A 20,458-nucleotide genomic window follows, 5' to 3' on the forward strand; every position below is an offset into this window, starting at 1 on the left:
GGGAGTCAGGGCAGGAAGAGCTTCAGATTCCTACGCGCCTCGGCCAGTTCTGAATACACAATAGCCTGGGTCACAGTCCGCTTCTCTCCCCATCAGCCCAGACTCTGGGGCCCCAGGAGCACGGACTCACTTGCAATGGGAGGCTGCACTGTGAGTGACAACCTCTCATCCCAGAGAGAGGAGCCAAGCTCATCACTGGTGTGTGTGTGTGTGTGTGTGTGTGTGCGCGTGCGCATGTATGTGCCTCAAGCTAGTCCATGTATGTATGTATATATGTACATATGCATGTATGTACTTATGATGTATAGGCCTGGCACGGCTCTGAGCTCTGGGCACCATTCTCTTGGATGGACATGGGCTCTGACCCAGGCTCTAGGTCTTGACTGGGCTGTTTCAGGCTTGGTCTTCGACTGGGTCTGGCCACCCTCCTTGCCTTCCCCTTCTATAGCCCCTCGGTGGTCTGCGTTTCAGCCATCGAGCTCCTCAGCCCTGACAGGAGAGCCCAGCTCCTTGGTCTAAAGAGCTTTTCAGGCTGCCTCCTGCTCCGAGACCTGGGGTCCGGGAGGTGGGATTGCTCAGGAGGGAGGCTGAGGCAGCCAGGTGGAGCTTCCCGTCGGCAGGGCGGGAGGTGTCTGACCAGAGAAGGACCAGCCAGAGGCCTCTCTTTCCTGTCTCTGGACATTTTTAAAGCTTTTGGGATTGAAGATAGAGAAAAGGGCTCTTTGGGGGAATTCTGGAGATGGAGCCACTCTGCAGAGTGGCAAACCCAGTACAAAAGGTGGGTACAGTCATCCCTTCCCAGGGCAACCTACCCCAGGGCAACCCACCCCAGGGCTTCAGTGGAAACAGACTGAAGGCTGCTGGGGTAAGAGCTGGGGTTGGGCTGACTGCTTTTCTTTCCCATCTATCCACTTATTTAACTAACATTTGTTGACAATTCTTAGGTTCAAGCTATTTTTAAAATCTTGCTTTCTCATTGAATGACACCTCCCATGCACTAGGTTGATGGAGAATAGCAATAAGCAGATGAGGTTCCGTCCTCAAGGAGCTGATGATCCAAAGGGAACCAAACACAGAAACAGGCAGATGCTCTGCTGGGGACAAGAGCAAAATGCTGCAGTAGGGAACGCGTGGGGACCATTCATTCTAATGGGACCTGCGGGTGAAAAGCTCACGGGAGAAGTGGGACTTAGCTGCCCCCAGAAGGATGAGTATGGATTTCAAAGATGGCCAGAGGAGGTGAGGAGCGACCCAGCCTGGGGGAACGACCTTGGCAGATGTCCAGTGACCCGATGTACATGGTGGGCTCGGGGCAGTGAGTGGGCTGGAGCAGGGCGGGGGAGTGGGCCTATGCACCAGAACCAGGGAGTCCTGAAGCCATCATGGGGTCAGCACTTTGCTAGAGGCTCGCAACTCTCATCCTACCCTCACGGCTGCCTTTCAAGGCCAGAAAGATAACCCTCAGTTCATAGGTTAGACAACAGGGGCCCAGAGAAGACAAGTGCTGAGCCAAAGTCAGGCGGATGGTAAGTGGCAGGGCTGGGATTCAGGCCTGAGTCTATCTGACCCCAGAGGTCATGCTGTTGCCTTAAAAAGATCACTTTGTAAGGGTGATGGGGGATGGATTGACCCAAAGACTATCAGTGGGCTATCAAAGCAGCCCAGGCTGGAGAGAAGGGGGCGGTTGTGGGGATGGAGGGAGGGCTTGTAGAGCAGGGCTGGGCAGGGCTCTCACCACCATCTCACAGAACCCAGGGGTTGAAAGTGCCTATAAGGTCATGTGACCCACACTCCTGCCCCTACTTCTGATGCCTGAATCCCCCTGTGAACCACCTGGGCTTTGGGAATTCAGTGGATGACCCCACCAGGAGTCAACAACACCTCAGCGTCCAAACACATTTCTTCAGTACCGGGGTGTTCACTTCCTTCTAATTCTTGGGTGCGTTTGGCTGTTAGAATGATCTCCTTTCAATTAAAATGACACTTGTCTCTTAGCAGCCTCCACCCAGTCAGTCCAATTCTGTCTCTTGGGACAAGACAGAAAGGGTGTGATGCATATGTCATATGCCCAGTCATCGGATACTTGATGACCATTCTCAGGTCCTCCCAAACTCTTTTTCATCCCTAGGCTATGGAGTAGTAATGGCAATGGTATGAATATTGTTTGTGCTTGTCCTGCTCTGGGCACTGTGCTGAGAGCTATGTACGTGCCATCTCAGGGGCTAGGTCATAAGTAGCGTTGCGATGTCTGTAGAAAGACCCATTGTAATCCCAAAGGCATGGGAGCTCATTGCTGAAGTGTAAGTTGGAGAGGAGATATCTTAGGAAGACCACTTAGGTGGCCAGTGTGAAGAGTGCCTTGGCTGGGAGGCTGCTGGAGTAACCCAGGTGGGAAATGAATAGATCTGAACTTCAGCCATGGTAAAGGTTACGGCAGATGGGATGATTCGATAGACAGTCAAAGGTAAAAATCAATAGAACCGGGGAGTAGTTAGACATGGGAGGTAAAGAAGATAGAAGAATCCAGGGTATCTTCAACATTTTGACCCAGGGGGATTCTAGGAGACAGAGAGTCTCCGCAAAGTATCTGGATCACCTGGGGGATACTTGGGGGAAGGGCGGGGGGGGGGGGGGACTAGAAGGAGAAATTGCATTCCGCTTTGAACATACGGAGTTGTGGATGCCAGTGGGATACTATTCACTGACTTGTTAGTTTGTTTATTCATTCATTTCTCAAGCTTTTCTTGAAAATCAACTATGTACTAGGCACTTTTTTAAGTGCTAAGTTTATGAAAATTTGGTCACCTCATTCTTTCTTTGTTTTTTTACCCTCACCTGAGGACATTTTTTCATCTTTTGTTCAGATAGAGTGGGAGGGAGAGAGAGGAAGAGAGAGAGAGAGAGAGAGAAATCGATGTGAAAGGTATACATCGAGTGGCTGCCACCCGCATGACCCAACCAGGACTGGGGACAAACTGCAACTGAGATACATGCCCTTAGCGGGAACCAAACCCAGTCTCCCTAGACCGCAGGCTGACGCTGTAACCGCTGAGCAAAACCGGCCAGGGCAGTCACCCCATTCTTGAAGGGCTTACTCTCTGGTAGAGGAAGACAGACATATAAACTGACACATGTAAAAGTTTGAAATTTTGTCTTTCTTTATTGATTTTTAGAGAGAGAGAAAGGGAGAGGGAGAGAGAGAAACATCGATGAGAGAGAACATTGATGGGCCGCCTCTTGCATGCCCCTCTCTGGGGATTTGGCCCACAACCTGGGCATGTGCCCTGACCGGGAATTGAACCGATGACCTCTTGGTGCATGGGTCGATGCTCAACCACTGAGCCACATCAGCCGGGCAAAGAACTTTACACTTACAACTTTTTTCAGTTGGTGAGTGAATAAACTGTGATACATCCACAAAATGGAATATTTTTCAGTGCTAAAAGACACCAATCTGAAAAAGCTTCACACTGTATGATTCCATCTATTTCACAGTGTGGACGAAGCAAAACTATGGAAATAGTCAAAAGATCGGTGGTTGCCAGGGGTTAGGGGCAAGGGAGGAATAAAAAGGTGGGGCACCAGGGATTTTTAGGCAGTAAAACTATTCTGTATGATACAATAATTACACTTGTCCTGTCATTATACACTTGTCCAAACCCATAGACTATACAACACAAGAGTAAATCCTGATGTCAATTGTGGGCTTTGGGTGATAATGATTTGTCAATGTAGGTTTATCGATTTAACAAATGCATCATTTTAGTGGGGAAGGTTGACATGGTGGAGCCTGTGTATATGTGGGGACAGTGGTTACAGAGAAACTATCAGTACATTTCGCTTAATTTAGCAGTGAGCCCAGAATGTCTCTAAAGATAAAATCAATTTTAGAAATTGTATTACAAGATGCTAAGATTGAAATCTGTACAGGAAATGGAGTTCTGGGTGGTCAGGAAGGGTTTCCTTACAGAGGTGACCCTTGGCTTGTAATAAAACATCAAATGGCAATAATGGCTCTATCAGTCAATAACGAGAGGACCCGAGGCGGGCGATCATGATTCAGAGTCGGTCAGATCGTCAGTGAACACCATGGAGGCCAAGGGAACCCCAGGAAGAGTGCGTCGAGTTCAGAAGAAAAGAGACATGGAGATGAGACCCAGCTATGCCAAGCCAATGCCCGGAGGGAGAGGAGAACTTGGCAGAGAGGAGAAGGCGTGTTCCGAAAGGAAGGCAGAAAGTAAAAAGAGAGGGACATGAGGTGAAAGGAGAATGAAAGCTAGAAAGTGGAGAGAGAGGCTGATGCCATATGAGAGTGGCCCTGGGAACTCAGAATGAGGGAAATAGATAAGCCTCTGGGAGTCCATTTGGATTAATGGGCTATAGCAGAGATATGCTGCGTCATCTAAAAATGAAAAATAGTTTGGGGGCCAAGAGTTCTGGATGGTAGCTTATTTTGTGTGTCTAGCAAATCTAAAATAAGAATGTGTTGGTCAGAAAAAATTGGTCACAGAGCAGAAGAAAGTGAGAGTCCCCAGAGCAAACATGGGCAGTACCCTTCCCAGGGCTGCCTAGAAGAGAAAAAACCTTGGCCTTCACGCTCAGAAAATCTTGTCCCCAGGACTGGCACAGAGGGCTCAAGCCAGGAGACTGCGTTGTCTGGTCCTCATGGCGAGACCATCTCAAGGGCAAGATGGATGGATGCAGAAGCTGAGGTGGCCTCTAGTCACTTCCTTCACCAACCCCCGTTAGTCCCATGCACCTTTCAGTGCTCAGGTAGATCTGTTCCTAAAATGCCAGGTCCCGAGCCCAGCCTTTCCCAGTGGAGACTAAGAAGTTGGAATTTCGGGATTTATCTCAAGCTGCTCATCAAATCCCCTATGTGTCCTGTATTCGCCTCACTTGGCCTCATACTTCATTGACAAAATGAAACTCCCTCACCTTTCCCTTACCAGACCTAAAACCTGCTGATCTCCAGTCTCTAAATCCATATTCAGTACCTTTCCTTCCATTACATAGGTGAAGGGCTACTGTGCCTACTAGGTCCCAGTCCCCCATCTGTGCTCCAGAATCCATCCAGCTACTTTGGAAGGCTTCTCTCCTTTCACCCACCTCCCCCTCTACTAGATGGTCCCCATCTGCATACGTGCATGTTCTGGGATAACCCAATTTAAAAAAACCCTTCATTGACCAGACATCTCCCTTCATGTATTTTCCTATTTCCCTGCTTCTCTTCACAGCAAGACATTTCAAACAAATAATTGTCTACAGTCACTATAATCACTTCTCCATCTCTGATTCTCCCCTTGACCTTTTTACCTATGCTTCCATTCACACAGTTCAACAAAACTCCTCTTGTCAAGATTACTGGGGATCCCCATCTTGACAAACCCAATGGTCCCTTGCCATTGTCATCCCTGACAATTCCTCCTTCTTCCTTAAAAGAGCTCCTCTCTCAACTTCTGAGACACCTGCTCTCCTTCTTCCTTTCCACTTCATGGACCTCTCTAGTGTCATTTTCAGGTTCTCGGTCTTCTATTTGTTGGAGGACTGACAGCTCCTCAAACCATGTCTTCAGCCTTGACCTCCACTGAGCACCACCACCCCCGACTCACCTGTCCCATTGCACCATTTACAGCTTCCCATGGACGTGTATCAGCCCTCTCAGATGGCACATGGCGAAACTGAACTCTTAATTTATTCACTAAAATCTACGCCCTGTTTCAGGAAATGGCACCACAATCACGCCAGCACTCAACCCAGACACGCGGAGTCTCCTTTGATTCCTCCCATGTTCTTCTCTCCTACAACCAGGCCAACTATAAGTTCTGTGGGTTCTACTTAGAAATTATATTCTGACTTTCTACAGCTACCACCCAGAGCCTGTCCAGGCACTCATTCCCCCAGCTGCCGAGTCCTTCTCCAGGAGTTCCTTTCAGCTGAAGAGAGCCTCCTTGCCTGAGGCTATGTCCCCTCCCTAGGCATCTCAAGTCCTTGCAATCCATTTTCCATGTAGCAATCAGAGTGATCTTCATAAAACAAATTTCACATCAATGACTTACCTGCTTTAAACCCCTACTGATTCACTGTTGCACTTGGAATAAAATCTAGACTCCCCACCATGTTCTAGGGGCCCCATGTGGTCTGGCCCTACTGGCATCCCTGGCTTCATCTCCCAACACTCATCTGCTCTCTCAACTCTGCTCTGCCTACACTGACCTTTCTGCTCCTTTGACACCCCAAGACTTTCCCTACTTTGGAGCCTTTGCATTCACTAGCTCTTTCCCTGGCCTAGAAGGACCTCTCCCCAGATCTTCCCATGGCTAGTTCCTTGTGTTCATTCAGACAACAGCTGAAATGTTACCTCTTTAGAGAATTTCTCTTCAGCCACCAAGTCTAATGTAGCCCTTTTATGTAGCATTTTCTACCACTTTACCCTGTGTTATTGTCATTATAATCTTTACTACTCTCTTAAATCTTACTACTTGTCTATTCATTGACTTATTTTAATCTGTACCCCTATGCCTAGATTGTAGTCTCTGCTGAAAGAAGGGACTCTGCCTATATTATTGAGTGCTTTTAGTACTGTATCTTCAGTGCTCTGAAGTGTGTAGGTATGTCAATAGATGAGTGAATGAATGAATGAATGAAAATGGTTGGGGGAATGAATGAATGTTGCCAGGAGCCAGCCTGTCGGGGTCTGATCACTCTTGGCTTATCATGAAAGAGGTTTAGATTCAGTTAGATTCTTGGGAGAAAGCTCTGAGCCATTTCACTCACCAACATTAAAGGAGGTAGAGAAGTCGAGTCCAGGGTGAACCCAAACCATCCATCAGATTTAGTGACTAGGAGATGATTAGTGACCTTGAAGAGAACAGCTTCAGTGGAGTAGAAGAATTAAATGATACAAAATGGGAGTGAATAGAAGAGCAAAAACTGAATACAGACAATCCTTGGAAGAAATTTGTTAGGAATGGAAAATCTCACTTGTTTCCTTTGATTTTTTTGAGATGGGCTTTTATGGTTATAATCTAATTTGGTTAAAATTGCTAATCTGAGCACCAGGCACCATCATAGGCTGCTGGCTGTGCCAGGCTCTCTTCTAAGCTCTTCTAAGCTTGATTTTTATTGCAATGTAACAAATTACCACAGATTAAAGCATTTATTATTATTATTAAATAGTTTATTAATTTTTAGAGAGAGAGAGGAAGGGAGAAGGAGAAAGAAAGAGAAACATCGATGCGAGAGTGGACCATCAATTGGCTGCCTTCTAAACATCCCCTACCAGGGACCAAACCTGTAACTCGAGCATGTGCCCCAACTGGGCATTGAACTGTCCACCTTTCAGTGCTCAGGACAATGCCCAACCGACCGAGCCATACCAGCCGGGGCTAAAGTACTTATTAGTAATGCACATGTATTATTTTACAGTTTCCGAGGGTCAGGAGTCCTGCCATGGCTTTGTCAGGTCCTCTGCTTAGGGTCTCACAGCCCACAGTCAAGGTGTCAGCCAGGTTGAATTCTCACCAGGAGCTTAGCTAGGTGAATTCACCTCTCAGATCACTCATAGTGTTGGCAGAATTCACTTTCTTGTGGTTCTGCTACTGAGAGCCTTGCCTTCCTATTGCCTGTTGACTAGCGGCTTCCCTAGAGGCCCCACTGGCCACTCACAGTTGCTACAGGCCACCTGCAGTCCCTAGGATGCCCAGAGTCTCCAAATGTGGCTTTTGCAGTGTGGCTGCTCACTTCATCAAGCCATTAAGGAAAGTCTGTGTCTCCATCTTCGAAGAAAGAGTCTTATATGATATGACATCCCACCATCTATCTTTGCCATATTCAATTGGTTAGAAGAAAGTAACAGGTCCTGCCCGCGCAGTGGGAGGGAATTACACAGAGGCCTGAACAGCAGGAGGTGGGGATAACAGGTGCCATCCTAGAGTCTGTCCACCTTAATGTGCATGAACTCATTTTATTCTCACAAAAACCCGATGAGGAAGGTCTTGTTGCTATACCCATTGTATGGAGGAGCATGCTGGTGATGAGAGAGAACAGATGACTGACACACAGTGCCCCCAAGGCGACTGGGAAGGAGACAATGCTGAGCAGAGCTGAAGAATTCTCCTATAATTGGAAGAGAGACACTTCAGTCTTTGATGCTGGAGAGGAAGGAGGGAAGGATCTAGATTAGCTTGTCAGATTGGACTAATATCTTAGGCCCAAGAAAAATGAAAATAAATTTCCACACAAAGATGTGTATGCAAATGCTTGTAGCAGCATTATTCACAATAGCCAAAAAGTGGGAACAACTCAAATGTCCATCAACTGGTGAATAAACAAAATGTGTTCTATCTATACGATGGAATGCTATGCCACAATAAAAGGAACCAACTACTGTTACACACCGTGACATGGACTAACCTCAAAAACATTATGCTGTGTGAAAAAAGGCAGACACAAGAGGTCACATATTGCAGGACTTCGTTTATACAAAATATCCTGAAAAGACAAATCTATAGAGACAGGAAGTAGATTAATGGTCGCCCAGGGCTGGGGCTGGGAATGGGAGTGACTACAAATGGCTGCAGGATTTCTTTGGAGGTGATGTAAATGTTCTAAGATTAGAATGTGGTGATGCTTGCTCAACTCTGTCAATACACTAAAAATCATTCAATTGTACACTTCAGACGGATGGATTTTATGGTATATAAATTACACCTCATAAAGCTGTTTTTAAAAAAAAAAAAAAAAAAAGATTGGAGCAATACGTTGACAAAGTACCTCCCATTCCTAAAAATTGGTATTTATCTCTCCAGGGGAGGTCAGGTCATTTGCTGAGAGTAAGGACTGTGACGCCAAGGTGAGGGGCTTGTCAGGAAGGGACAAGGATCCAAAAGCCAGTGGGGACTGTAGAGAGAGCTGATGTGTAGAAGGTCCTCGCTGGCAGGGCTCAGTCCACCCAGGGGAGACCGAACTGGTTGTGTGCCCAGATGACAGTGTACTGTGTTCCAATCTTGCTCCCCTAAGAAACCCGAGTGCCTAAGAAAAAGTAAAGAATCGTGCCCTGGCTGGTTTTGCTCAGCGGTTAGAGCGCTGGCCTGCGGTCCAGAGAGACCCAGGTTCGGTTCCCGCTAAGGGCATGTACCTCGGTTGCAGTGTCCCCAGCCCTGGATGGGTCGTGCGGGAGGCGGCCACTCGATGTGTCCCTTTCACGTCGATGTGTGTGTGTGTCTCTCTCTCTCCTTCCAACTCTGTCTGAACAAAAAATGGAAAAATGTCTTCGGGTGAGGATAAAAAAAAAAAAAAAAAAGAATCGTTGGATTAAACCAGGCTTGGCATTTTGCTGGATGGGAAAAAAGGGACAAGGAGGTTGAGAATGTTGGCAAGATTGGGATCAGTGTGATGGTGGTGGCATTTCGGATGGGCAGGGAGGGTGCTGGGAGGAGATGATGGGCTGAGACGCTTTGGAGAGTTCAGAGATTAGGGATCTCAAGAAGGTCGAGGACCAGGCACAGTGGGAATGAGGGTCTTCAGGGACAGTCAGAGGGAACTTTGCATATGATTTACCTTGTGTCCTCAATATGAACGTTTCTCCAGCAGCATGGTGCCTAGGCCTGAGGATCCCATCCCAATGGGCTGTGGCCTGAGCAGGACAGAACAGGTCACCTTTCCTTGGGTAGGTGCTAGGCTTCCTCTGGAGCAGCCCAAGTTTAAGTCCTTTGGGCAGTTTGGGGCAGCCCGAGCAAGGGGTTTTGTAGCTAGCTTGTCTGCATGTGTCTCTGGCTTCCACCCTCTAGGTGTGGTCCTTAGAAAAGCTGCTGAACTGCTCCCTGCAAACAAGGACTAATAATAGCATGTATCCCATAGGGCCACTGTGAGGATCACACGGGACATTGCTGTAAAGCGCCAAGCACGGTGCCTGGCCTGAAGAATGTGCTCAAAAAGTGTGTGCTGTTGTTGGTACGCGCGGCAGAGAGCAGGCTGCTGCTGAACACATTCTGCACTCGCAGCCTGGACCTATGCGGCAGGGCTGCTGGGAGGCAGCGGTTGGGTGAGGGACCCAAGGGAAGAATCGCACATCTCTACTTATGACACTTCAGCTTGTAAATCTTGGTCTCTTGGTCCAGCCCGAGGACGTCTGTGTGATCCCCCTTCTCGGCAGTGCCGCGCAGTCTGCTGCAGCTGCGTTCTGTGTGCCCGTTCGCGATGTCGAAGTCCCTGGTGGAAGTGCAGGCTCCTCATGCTGCCTGCGGCTGGGGCCCTGGATCGTGCATCTAAGGAAGGAAAATACAAAATGCAAGCCCTTGGGTCCTCAAACACTTGCTTGGGGACTGGGGCCGGGAGAAGAAGGACCAATCTATTCTATCAGCTGCCTCCCTGGGGCTCCTCTCCTCCACCACGGGACCCCCAGGAGGTGAAGGAGATTTCGCCCCAGCCTCCCTTCAGGGCGCCTTCCATTCACGCTCCGAGACCCACAGGAAGGAGGATCGATGCTCCCTGTGTCTCTGGGAGGCAGACGGTGCCTTCCTGCTGGACTATTGACAGCTTCGCCTCTCTCGTCTCCTCCATACTTCATTTGTGAAAAGAACTGTAATTACCCTCGAGGAGTCACTGGAGAAAAGTGTACAAATTGAAAAGGACTGGAAATGGGCACCTCTGGCTGCGGAGACAACACTTTCAATATTGAACTGTTCTCTCCCGGGCCGGTGCTTCCCCGTGGCGGGGCCGCGGGCTGGCAGCCGCTGGGCCCCCTGACAATGGGCGCTTGGCATGGAGGGCGGCGAGACTCAGGAAGGGCCAGCTTTCCGTCTCTTCCTTCGACAGCTAACTACTTTCTTCTCAGCTCCTGCTACACGACTTGGACGATTAATAAAGCTTCGGTTGTGTTTCCTTTCTCTCTCTCTCTTTTCTTCCCACGCAGTTGCTCCTTTACATGGCTTTCACCTGACCGTCCAGGGGCCTCGTTAACCGGTCGGAGACGTGGGTCCCGCCAAGTGTGGAGAGGTCTGGGGCCCGTGGAAGAAAAGGCCCCTGTTCCGGGGCAGTTAGCTGAGGACAAGGTGCTGAAAGCTTTGTCCCAGGCCCTGAAAGGGGACCCTGGGCCCCGTCCAACCTCTAAGCTCTGCCCCCAGCGGCCTGGTCTGAAGGTGCCTTTGGATTGACCTTGAGGCCCTTCTGCCTAGGGAACCGTATGTGTTCCCTCAGGCCGCCGTGACCAGTTACGTTGCTGTGACCTGGTGGTGTGCAGCAACGGAAGTTCATTCTCTCAGTTCTGGAGGCAGGTGGGGTCTGTTCCCTGCCTCTCTCCAGTCTCGGGCGGCTGCCTGCTCCCCTTGGTGGTCCTTGGAGCCGCATCCCTCCCATTCCAGCCTCGTCGGCACATGACCTTCCCCTCCCTGCACCTCTGTGTCTTCTTTCCATCTCTTATAACTTCAGCGTTGCTGGGTTTAGGGCCCACCCTGATCGAGGATGACGATCTTGTGTTGATATTCTTACTTAGTTACATCTGCAAAGACCCTATTCCAAATAAAGTCACATTCAAAGGTTCCAGGCAGACATATATGGGGGGACGGGGGGGCTCAATTCAAACCATTACAGCATCTAGTACAATCCTGTGCCCCTGGAATCAGAGCTGGAGCTGCTCCAAGTTTTGTGCCCAGTGCCAGAGGCCAGACCACCCTGTGCCCACAGCAGTGCTCATGGGGCGCGTGGGGATGGGCGGGGGCAGGCAGCTGAGCACACACCACAGGAGCACCGTCCCACTCCCCTGCTCCCTGGCTGTCCGTCCCACACTGAGCGAACCCTCAGATGCCAGCCGGGTTTGAGGCAGCTGCTCAGAACTCTTCTCCCTCGACTCATTTCCTCATCATCTTGTCTCCCCAGCTCTGACCGCTCAGCTCCAGGACACTGAATCCAACCTTGCCTTCGACCCCTCCCCTCCGTGTTGCCCTCGGACCTCTGTTCCAGCACAGACTCCGCCGCCCTGGCTCCTTCTCCGCCCTGGGTGACAACCACAGCTTTAACAGCAGGCACTTGCTGTGCTGTTTCTGTGCCAGGCACCGCTCTAAGCACCTTAGGTCCATTAGTTCATTTAATCCTCACAACAGCCCTACGAGGAGGGCATCGTTAGTGCCACCGCCTTGCAGAGACTAGGAAACTGAGGCACGCATAGGTTCAGAAATTTGCCCAGGGGCAGGGTTTTTCAACCTCATCACTATTGAAATTTAGGGCTGATGCTTCTGTGTTGTGGGGGCTGTCCTGGGCATTGCAGGATGTTGAGCAGCTTCCCTGGCCTCTGCCCACTAGATGCCAGCAGCACCCACAGCCCCTCAGCTGTGAAAATGAAAGATGTCGCCAGATATTGCCGAAGTCTCCGGAGGGGCAAAATCGCCCCCAGTTGGGAACCACAGGCCTCAGGTCACCGGGTGGTGAGTGGTCAAGTCGAGATTGGAGCCCACCCTCCACGTCCCTCTATCCGATGCCTATTCTGGGCTTCAACCGGTGTTGGCGCGGCAATGTCACAGTTCGGGTGAAAACTTTCGCCTATACCTTAGGAAATCGAATGCCCATCCTGGCCTTCCACTCAGTGCCCGGCCCGGCTAACTGGGCACTGGGAGGAGGAGACACACAGGGCAGCACAGGGTCTCTCCGGCCCTGCCTGGCTCCTTCTGTGGCTATGCCTTCTGGCTGCCTGGCCAGGCTCAGCATTTGGTCCTGAACATGCAAGGGCACTGTACCCTGGTTTACAAGTGTCCCCCAGGATTCTTCCCGGTCTCCTGCTCTCAGGATAGTGGGAGGGGATTCACCCCCAGCCTGGCTTCCCAGGGAGAGGGCGAGGATTCCTCCTTAGGAACATGAGAGATTCCCACTGAGCTCACAGGGGAGGGGACAACCTTCCAAGGTCCCGTCAACTCTGGCTTTTGTTGGTTCTGGAAATGGTGAGGGTTTTGAAATCTGCAGAGAAGGACTAGTTGTTAAAACGCTGAGTTAATTGCCCTTGGTGGCCATGGCACTGCCCTTGGCTGACATCCATCTCTTCTTCTACAAAGAAGAAAGGAAAGGATTGAACTAGTAGAGCCAGAGAGGGTTGTTTGTTCCAGGTTCTCTCTCGTTTTCACACACACACACACTCACACACACTCACACACATGCACAGCGATTGTGTAAAGCTCGCCTGGACAAGAGCCGCTCTCTGCCTGGTTCCGTAATTCTCAGGGGAAATGTATCTGCAGTTCCTAAATATACAGGGGCTCCCAGGCACTAGCTGCTTTTCATCGTCTGCTATAATCGCTCGTTTTTTTATTGGCACATAAAAGGACTTCCTGTAAAACATATTAAAGCTTCCGATTCTGATGAAAAGCACTCTGTGTAAAAATCTCTCCATGAACAGGAGCCACCGTGAGGGGGGGCTGATGGCATCGCCCCTGGGCGGAGGGACGGAGCACCCTGGGGCGTGGCCTGGTGCCACCCTGAAGCAGCCGGGGCTCAGGAAGTCCCTGTGGGGAGGACACAGCCTGGCCAGGTTCTCCGGGAATCTGGGCGCATGCTCTGTGTCCTACGGCTGAGCCCTCCACAGCTGTGTCCAGACACGTACCAAGGAGGAGCTGAAGCCCCAGGCAAACACGATACACGGCTCCTGGGTGCGTATTAGAAGATTCAGAAAAAAAGAAAAAATGTTATTGTCTTCATGTGCAAACAAATATGGCAATATTAAGGAATGAAATATACAATATGTGTGCATGTTTAAGATTAAAACACAGGATTTCAGAGAAACTGCTGGGCTCTGCCCAGTGCTTCCTTGTGCTAGAGTCCTTTAGCGGAAAAGTTTGAGCAGCTTCGAGGTTGGGTCCAAGCCCTGATTTCTCAGCACTCAGAATCCTTTATGATCTGGCTCCATCACTAGGCTGAAAACACTTTACCTGCCTAGAACATAAGCTCCCCAAAAGCAGGCCCTAGTTTTTCCAGGTGAGCGAACCCGGCGACCTATGGCCAGCAGCCGTGTTAGCACTCAAGCCTGAAACTCCCGACTCCCCCGCATGCCACCTCTGTCGGTTTCTGCCCTTGCTAAGTCTCCTGCCAAAGGTCATCAGCCCCCACTTCACCAGCCACGGTCAAGGTTAGGGCCACAGAAGTCAGATGAAGCTTCCATTTACTATCATTATGAGCAGAGCGTTACAGAGTCAGCCCACGTTCACCAAGTGTTCACCATGTGCCAGGCCTCTGCTAAGAGCTTTGCACGTACTCACTGATTTGCTCTTGGTAATAGCCCTGTGAGGGAGTTACTGTTATCATGCCCATTTTACAGATGGAGAAACTGAGGCACACAGTGATTAAGCAACTTGCTCAAGGTCCCATAGCCAGGAAGTGGAGGAATTCAGGATCTACCTCAGGTAATCTGGCTGCAGAAAAGGTGCAAAAGGGCATCTTAAGCTTTGCTGCATCTATTTTTCTTTATTTTTAATTTAAAAAAAACTTTTTTTAAATTGATTTTAGAGAGAGAGGAAGGGAGAGGGAGAGAGAGATGGAAACATGGATGAGAGAGAACATCGATTGGCCGCCTCCTGCATGCCCCTCACCGGGGATCGGGCCCACAACCTGGGCATGTGCCCTGACTGGGATTCGAACTGGCGACCTCTTGGTGCCTGGGTCGACGCTCAACCACGAGCCACACCAGCCAGGACCTATTTTTCCTTAGACCAGTGTTTTCAAAGATGAGTCCTCAGACCAACAGCATCAGCATGGCCTGGGAACTGGTGAGAATGCACATTCTCAGGTCACGCCCTGGACCTCCCAGTCGGAAACGCTGGGCCTGGGGAGCAGCAGCCCTCCAGGTGATTCCGAATCACGCTAAAGTTGGAGAACCACTGCTCAAGGGGGTTAAAATGAAATAATGTTTATAAAATTCTTAGCACAGCATTCAACAAATGTTAGCTATTATCATGACCAGCTTTACTTGATAAGAGTGAAAAAACTGTTGTGGGGAATATAAAAAAACACCTGCTCCTTGGTAAAGTGCCCTATAAAGCAACTTAAATGGCCAGAATCAAAGAGTATTCAAGCAGAGACTTGGGGTGGGAGGTAGACATATTGACAGAACCATCGTGCCCCAGCTGACACCTGGCACCTGGTCCGGTCCAAAGACAGGCAGCCCCCCAAAGGGGCAGAGCCCACTCTCTCATTTGAAGAATGCCTTTGCCTCCTCCATGGACCTGATATGATTTGGTTAACATGCTGGCCAGCTGCCTCTCTAGGCCCAACCTGGTCCCCTCCTCGCCACTCCAATCTTTGCCCATGTGTCTGGAACAAGGACGCCACAGCCCGTGGCCACCTGTGCTTGCTCGGGTGTCACGGAGACCCTTCCCTTCAGATGTGACCCGCTCCCTCGTCACTGAGTGTCACCCTCAGTGGTGACATGCCTTCCCTTGCCTGGGCCAGGCGTGTAATTGGCCTGGCATTACCCAGCAGTCTCCGGGGAATTGCTTCTGTCAGGAGCGGAACAAGCTTATCTGTTTAGCCTGAATTATGTCACCACGTGCTCAATGTAAAGCTGACCTCCTTCTGCAAGCCCTGGGCCTGCATGGATTTATGAATAATTTCACCACCACAATTATTTCACAATTTTGAATCTTCACTGGCAACTGAACGCATGGTTTGCAGCCAGACGCTGCCTAAATCAGAACTTCAAACAAAGGCCCTCTGATGAGGTGAGGAGCTGGCGAGCCCCCCACCCAGGCCACACCCCCTCTTGGTGGTTCCATCTGCACTGGGGCCTTTGCAGTACTTTCCAGGCTAGTTTTTTCTCATTATCTTAGTGTTTTTAGCTGATTTCCACTTTTATAAAGGGGAGTGGAGGGTGATGATGGCTTTGCATGCTCTCCTCCTGCCTCTGGATCCACCTCCCTAACCTCCGCTCCCTGCAGGACAGGACGTCCAGTGAACGGGACCCTGCCCATAGAGACGGTCTGTTCCCCCGGGTTCCCAGAGGTGGTTGCATTGAGGGGCAGCGAAAGGGTTGGGGAGAGTCTCCGGGTTCTACCACATCAGTCAGGGTAGTTCCCTTCTTATTTATTTTACACATTAGGGATCTGTCTGAATAAAAGGGTTTAGCTGCTAAAAACTTCTAAGAACCCCTGGTCTAATCGAACCCCTTTGTTTCACAGAACGAAAATTTGAGGCTCAGAGAAAGTGGCTTCACTAAGTAAATTTGCTGTAAAGCACACGGGTTAGAACGTCAAATTCAGCCGCAGGTCCTCCAAACCAGCTTCTTCCATTCACCAGCTTGTATGGCCTAGAACTAAGGCTCCTTTGCTCCCTAAGACTCAGTCTCCTCATCTCTGAAATGGGAATAATAATAGATTTGTTCTGTCGATTAAAGGAAGTCACGTGTAAACCCCCCAGCCTGGCTTCTGGCGCATAATAAGCACAATAAATCAATAAGTTAACTAATACATTAACTGAAGACTGCTAAATCCCACCCACAAGAGGACACATCCAGAACTATCTTGCGGCAGTCTGTCTTTAAGGAAAGAAGAAAGTGGTGTGGACCGAGCACCTGCAGTGGTTCTCCACCTTCCTAATGCCGCGACCCTTTAATATAGTTCCTCACGTTGTGGTGACCCCCAACCATAAAATTATTTTCGTTGCTACTTCATAACTGTAATTTTGCTACTGTTATGTCTTAGGCGACCCCTGTGAAAGGGGTCGCGACCCACAGGTTGAGAACCGCTAGCTAATGCCTGCCAGCCTCTTACTGCTTCGTCTGGACAGTTAACAGGTAGGTCTTCTCATCTGCATTTTGCAGGGAAGGAACCGTAGCTCCAGGTGGAGACGGACCCGGGCAGCCTCCCTCGGTCTGGGCTCTGGCTGGGCAGGGCTTGCAGTGTTAGCCGTCAGGATTCCGGGCCCTCAGGCTGGGCCACTAGCAGTTTCCTTAAACCCTGTGAGCGGTTTTCTCCAACGACGTCTTATTAGCAAACTTTCGTCCCCATGCTGCCTCTTGCCCGTGTTTACATTTATAATATTCAACTCCTGCACTGTGCGGTTCTATTAGCTGCGCTTCCACGCCCCCCCCCATATTTGTTTTTACACTCTTCCCACTTTTATAAGTGATGAAAGAGACTCATGTAGGGCCTGACACTGGGGAGGGAGCACGCGGCAGAATGAACGTGCCATTCTTTGCGAGCTTTGAGGTAGTAGACACGTGGAAGCTGTTCTTTCTCCGTGTATGGGGGAGGGACTGCCTATGCCTTCATTCATTCAGTTACTTAACTGACACCCAGCAAGCACCGCCAGGCACTGAGGGGTAGCAGGGACAGGACAGCCCTAGTCCTGAGGAAGGAAAGAGCTCCATATGTTCAAGGAACCAAAAGATGGAGTCATTGTTCATATGGACAAAGACCACATATATGTACGTACAGAGAAATCGACACACCGACAAGCGTGTGCACCAAGCATACATGCTACTCATGTACATGTACATGAATGGAACACAGAGCACTCACACATTCTGAGGCACGTACACCTGTGTGGACGAGCACGTGAACACACGCACTTACACAAATACACAGAGGTACACTGTAGGACACAGAGCCACGTGCATCAGCACGGCCTTGGTAGAAATATACACACACAGGAGGATGCGCCAATAGGCCCCTAGCACACGGATGAGTGTGTACACACAAATACTTACACATTCACCTGTATGCACACAGACATGAGGTGAGTGTACACCATTTCTGCACAGGTCTATGCACAATCACCCTCCTCACACACTCACCCTCCTCACACATGTGCACATGTACACATGATATGTGCAAGGAACAGCGTGTGCTCCAGCGCGTCAGAAAGCGCGGTGATTTGTGAACCCGGATCATTAAAGTCAATGGCCGTTAAGTAGCTAATCCCTCATTCAATTCTCAGAACATTTAGGGGCATAATCCGTAGCCTCCTCCATTTCTGCACAGCTTTGAAAGGATTCTGGAGGGTGAGGACAAGCTGAGGGCGTTTGGGGTCTTAGGGTCCTTGATGTTGTTAAGCCTTTTCCTGCAGTGGCGTCTTCTTCCCTGGGCAGTCAGGCAGAGGGGGGTTGGCTGGGTAATCCATTTCCTCTGCCTTTCTTTGGGGATTAGGCAAGCGCCCCACTGGCCTCTGAGGCCAGCCAAAGCTCCTTGAGGCCTGGAGGTTTTCTTTGTCCAGTTGGGGAGGGCCTGGACATCCCTCTCCCCTGCTGGGTGAAAGGGAGGGTCTGGGGCCTCTGCTCTCTGGGGACATGTGGCCAAGCTGAGGTCCAAAAGCTTTAGCCAAAGTTAATTAATTAATTAATTAATTAAATCGTAACAAAAGCACGTGAAGCCTGTTTGGGAGCAGTGCAAGCTGTTTCAGCTGCCTGGACGGAGAGTCACTATAATGGGTCTGAGCCTCAGTATTGTCATCTGTAAAATGGGTTTTGTCATCTGATACCTTGGCTCCTACCCCGCTGGGTAGTTTGGAAGACAAATGAGATGAAGTTCCAGTTCCTTTACTGGGCCTTCGAGGTCCTCTATGACCGCACCCCACTTACTGCCCTCTGCGACCTCATTGCTGGCCTCTCTCTGCACCCCAACCCCTCTACACTACAGCCTGGTTACACTGAACAGCTTGACGTTCTGCAAACACCCTGCTCTTTCTCGCTGCCGCACCTTTGCCCAGGCTGTTTTCTGTCCTTGGAATGCCCTTCCAGACTCCTTTCCTCCACACGTGTCTTCCGACTGACCAGACCCACGGGGTGCGGTCTCCTCATGGAACCACCCTGACCCAGCCCGGCAGCACAGGTCTGTCCTCCTCTGGTGTCCTACAGCTCCTGCCAAACATCTCCCCTCTCTGTAACCGTGTCACCACGTTCCCCTGCCCCTCTGGGACCCCGGGAGGGACAGGACCTTGTCCTGGCCATCTCAGCACCCCCAGGTGTCCCACAGGAGTTGAAGGATGATCAAGTACAATAAAACTGTAAGGTTGGGGAGATTTTTAAGAGATGACAACTTATTTTAAAACCCAGATGCCGAGTTCCTCTTTAGGAAAGAAACTGTCATTGCTTGGGAAGCGCCGGAGGCCCGGTGGGGAGTGACGGTGAAGCCCACTGCGGCCCTCCCCACCCCGTGGCATGGCCAGCGTAGGCTGGGAAGAGGAAAAGAAAGGGGAGGAAAGAGGTGAGTTGCCCTACAAAACTAAGCAGAAGAATTTGGAGTTTCGGGAGCAGTGAGGCGAGAGGGAGGCTAGGACAGGCGTGGCGAGGAGACGGGCCGGGGCAGAAGGACCCGGCAATGTGGGTTCCTGGGAGGAATGGCCAAAGCCGTTCCGACTGGTAAGAGCAGACTTGCGATGAGCACTGTGCCGGCCGACAGCAATCCCTCTCCACCCCCATCCCGAACCCCGGTAAAGTCGGTGCACACAGATGCCTTGTGTTGGTGGTGCTTAGTGGAACCCAAAGAAGAGGTTTGCTCGAAGCCAGGAGGGAGCAGCCAGCAGTTCCAGAAGAGAGATGCAGGCAGAACCGGGCTTCAGCAGGAAGTCAGAAGGAGAGGCAGCCACGGAAACCTCTCTGCACCCATGGGCAGGATCTAGGGGTGTCTCCCTCTCCCACCTCCACTTACGTCCAGCCACCAGCCTGGAGGCCTTGGGGACACTGGGCAGCTGAGAGGCCGACTGGGGTGATAATAGAAATCACTGGTCTGAAGAATGAATGTGGCCTGGGTAGTGGGAGGGAGGAGGGAGGGGGACACAGGGGAGGGTCCTGGGGGAGCAGGATTAGTTCTGAGAGGAGGAGGATTTGGAGGAATACTGCAGCTATGGGGCTTGTCGGGGGACACGGGAGAACTATGCCAGAGACCTAGCAGGACTGGTCTGTCCCTGTCCCCTGGCCAGAATGGGCTGCGACCCAGCTCTGACTGCAGGGGCCTCTGCTACAGCCCTGCGGCGGCTGCCTCCCTCCCTGGGCTCACACCGGGCGCAGGAGACTCCACACTCGCCCAGCACGGCAGCCCCTGGGGAAGCGGAGCAGTGTTCGTTCTCGCGGCTCAGTCATTCGGCGCGTCTATTAAATTAGATTGAGCAATTACTCCCGGTTAAGGCAGAGTGATGGAGCTGGAGGGAGGCGTGTCAGGGAAGGGAATGGAAATGCGTCACTCAAGTCACACAGGCTGATCCTTACTTAACGGCCGGCCCGCCTTCCGACAGCACAGCCACAGCACTGAGCCACCCTGCCTCTCTGGGCAGGCAGCTCAGGCCAACCTGGGGCAGAGCCCTCCAAACGGGAGCGTGAGCGAACCTGAGCCGTGGAGGAGAGGGCTTGTTGCTGGTTGATCGGAGAGGAAGGCGCAAGAGCGGGCCTGACATATGGAGCAGTTTAGGAGAAACTCCTTAGGGACCGCGTACCAGGAAAGGAAAGGAAAACAGCTCATTCATTCATTCGATAAATATTTACTGGGAA

This window comes from Molossus molossus, unplaced genomic scaffold, assembly GCF_014108415.1.
Source record: "Molossus molossus isolate mMolMol1 unplaced genomic scaffold, mMolMol1.p scaffold_m16_p_12, whole genome shotgun sequence".
NCBI classification, from domain to species: domain Eukaryota; kingdom Metazoa; phylum Chordata; class Mammalia; order Chiroptera; family Molossidae; genus Molossus; species Molossus molossus.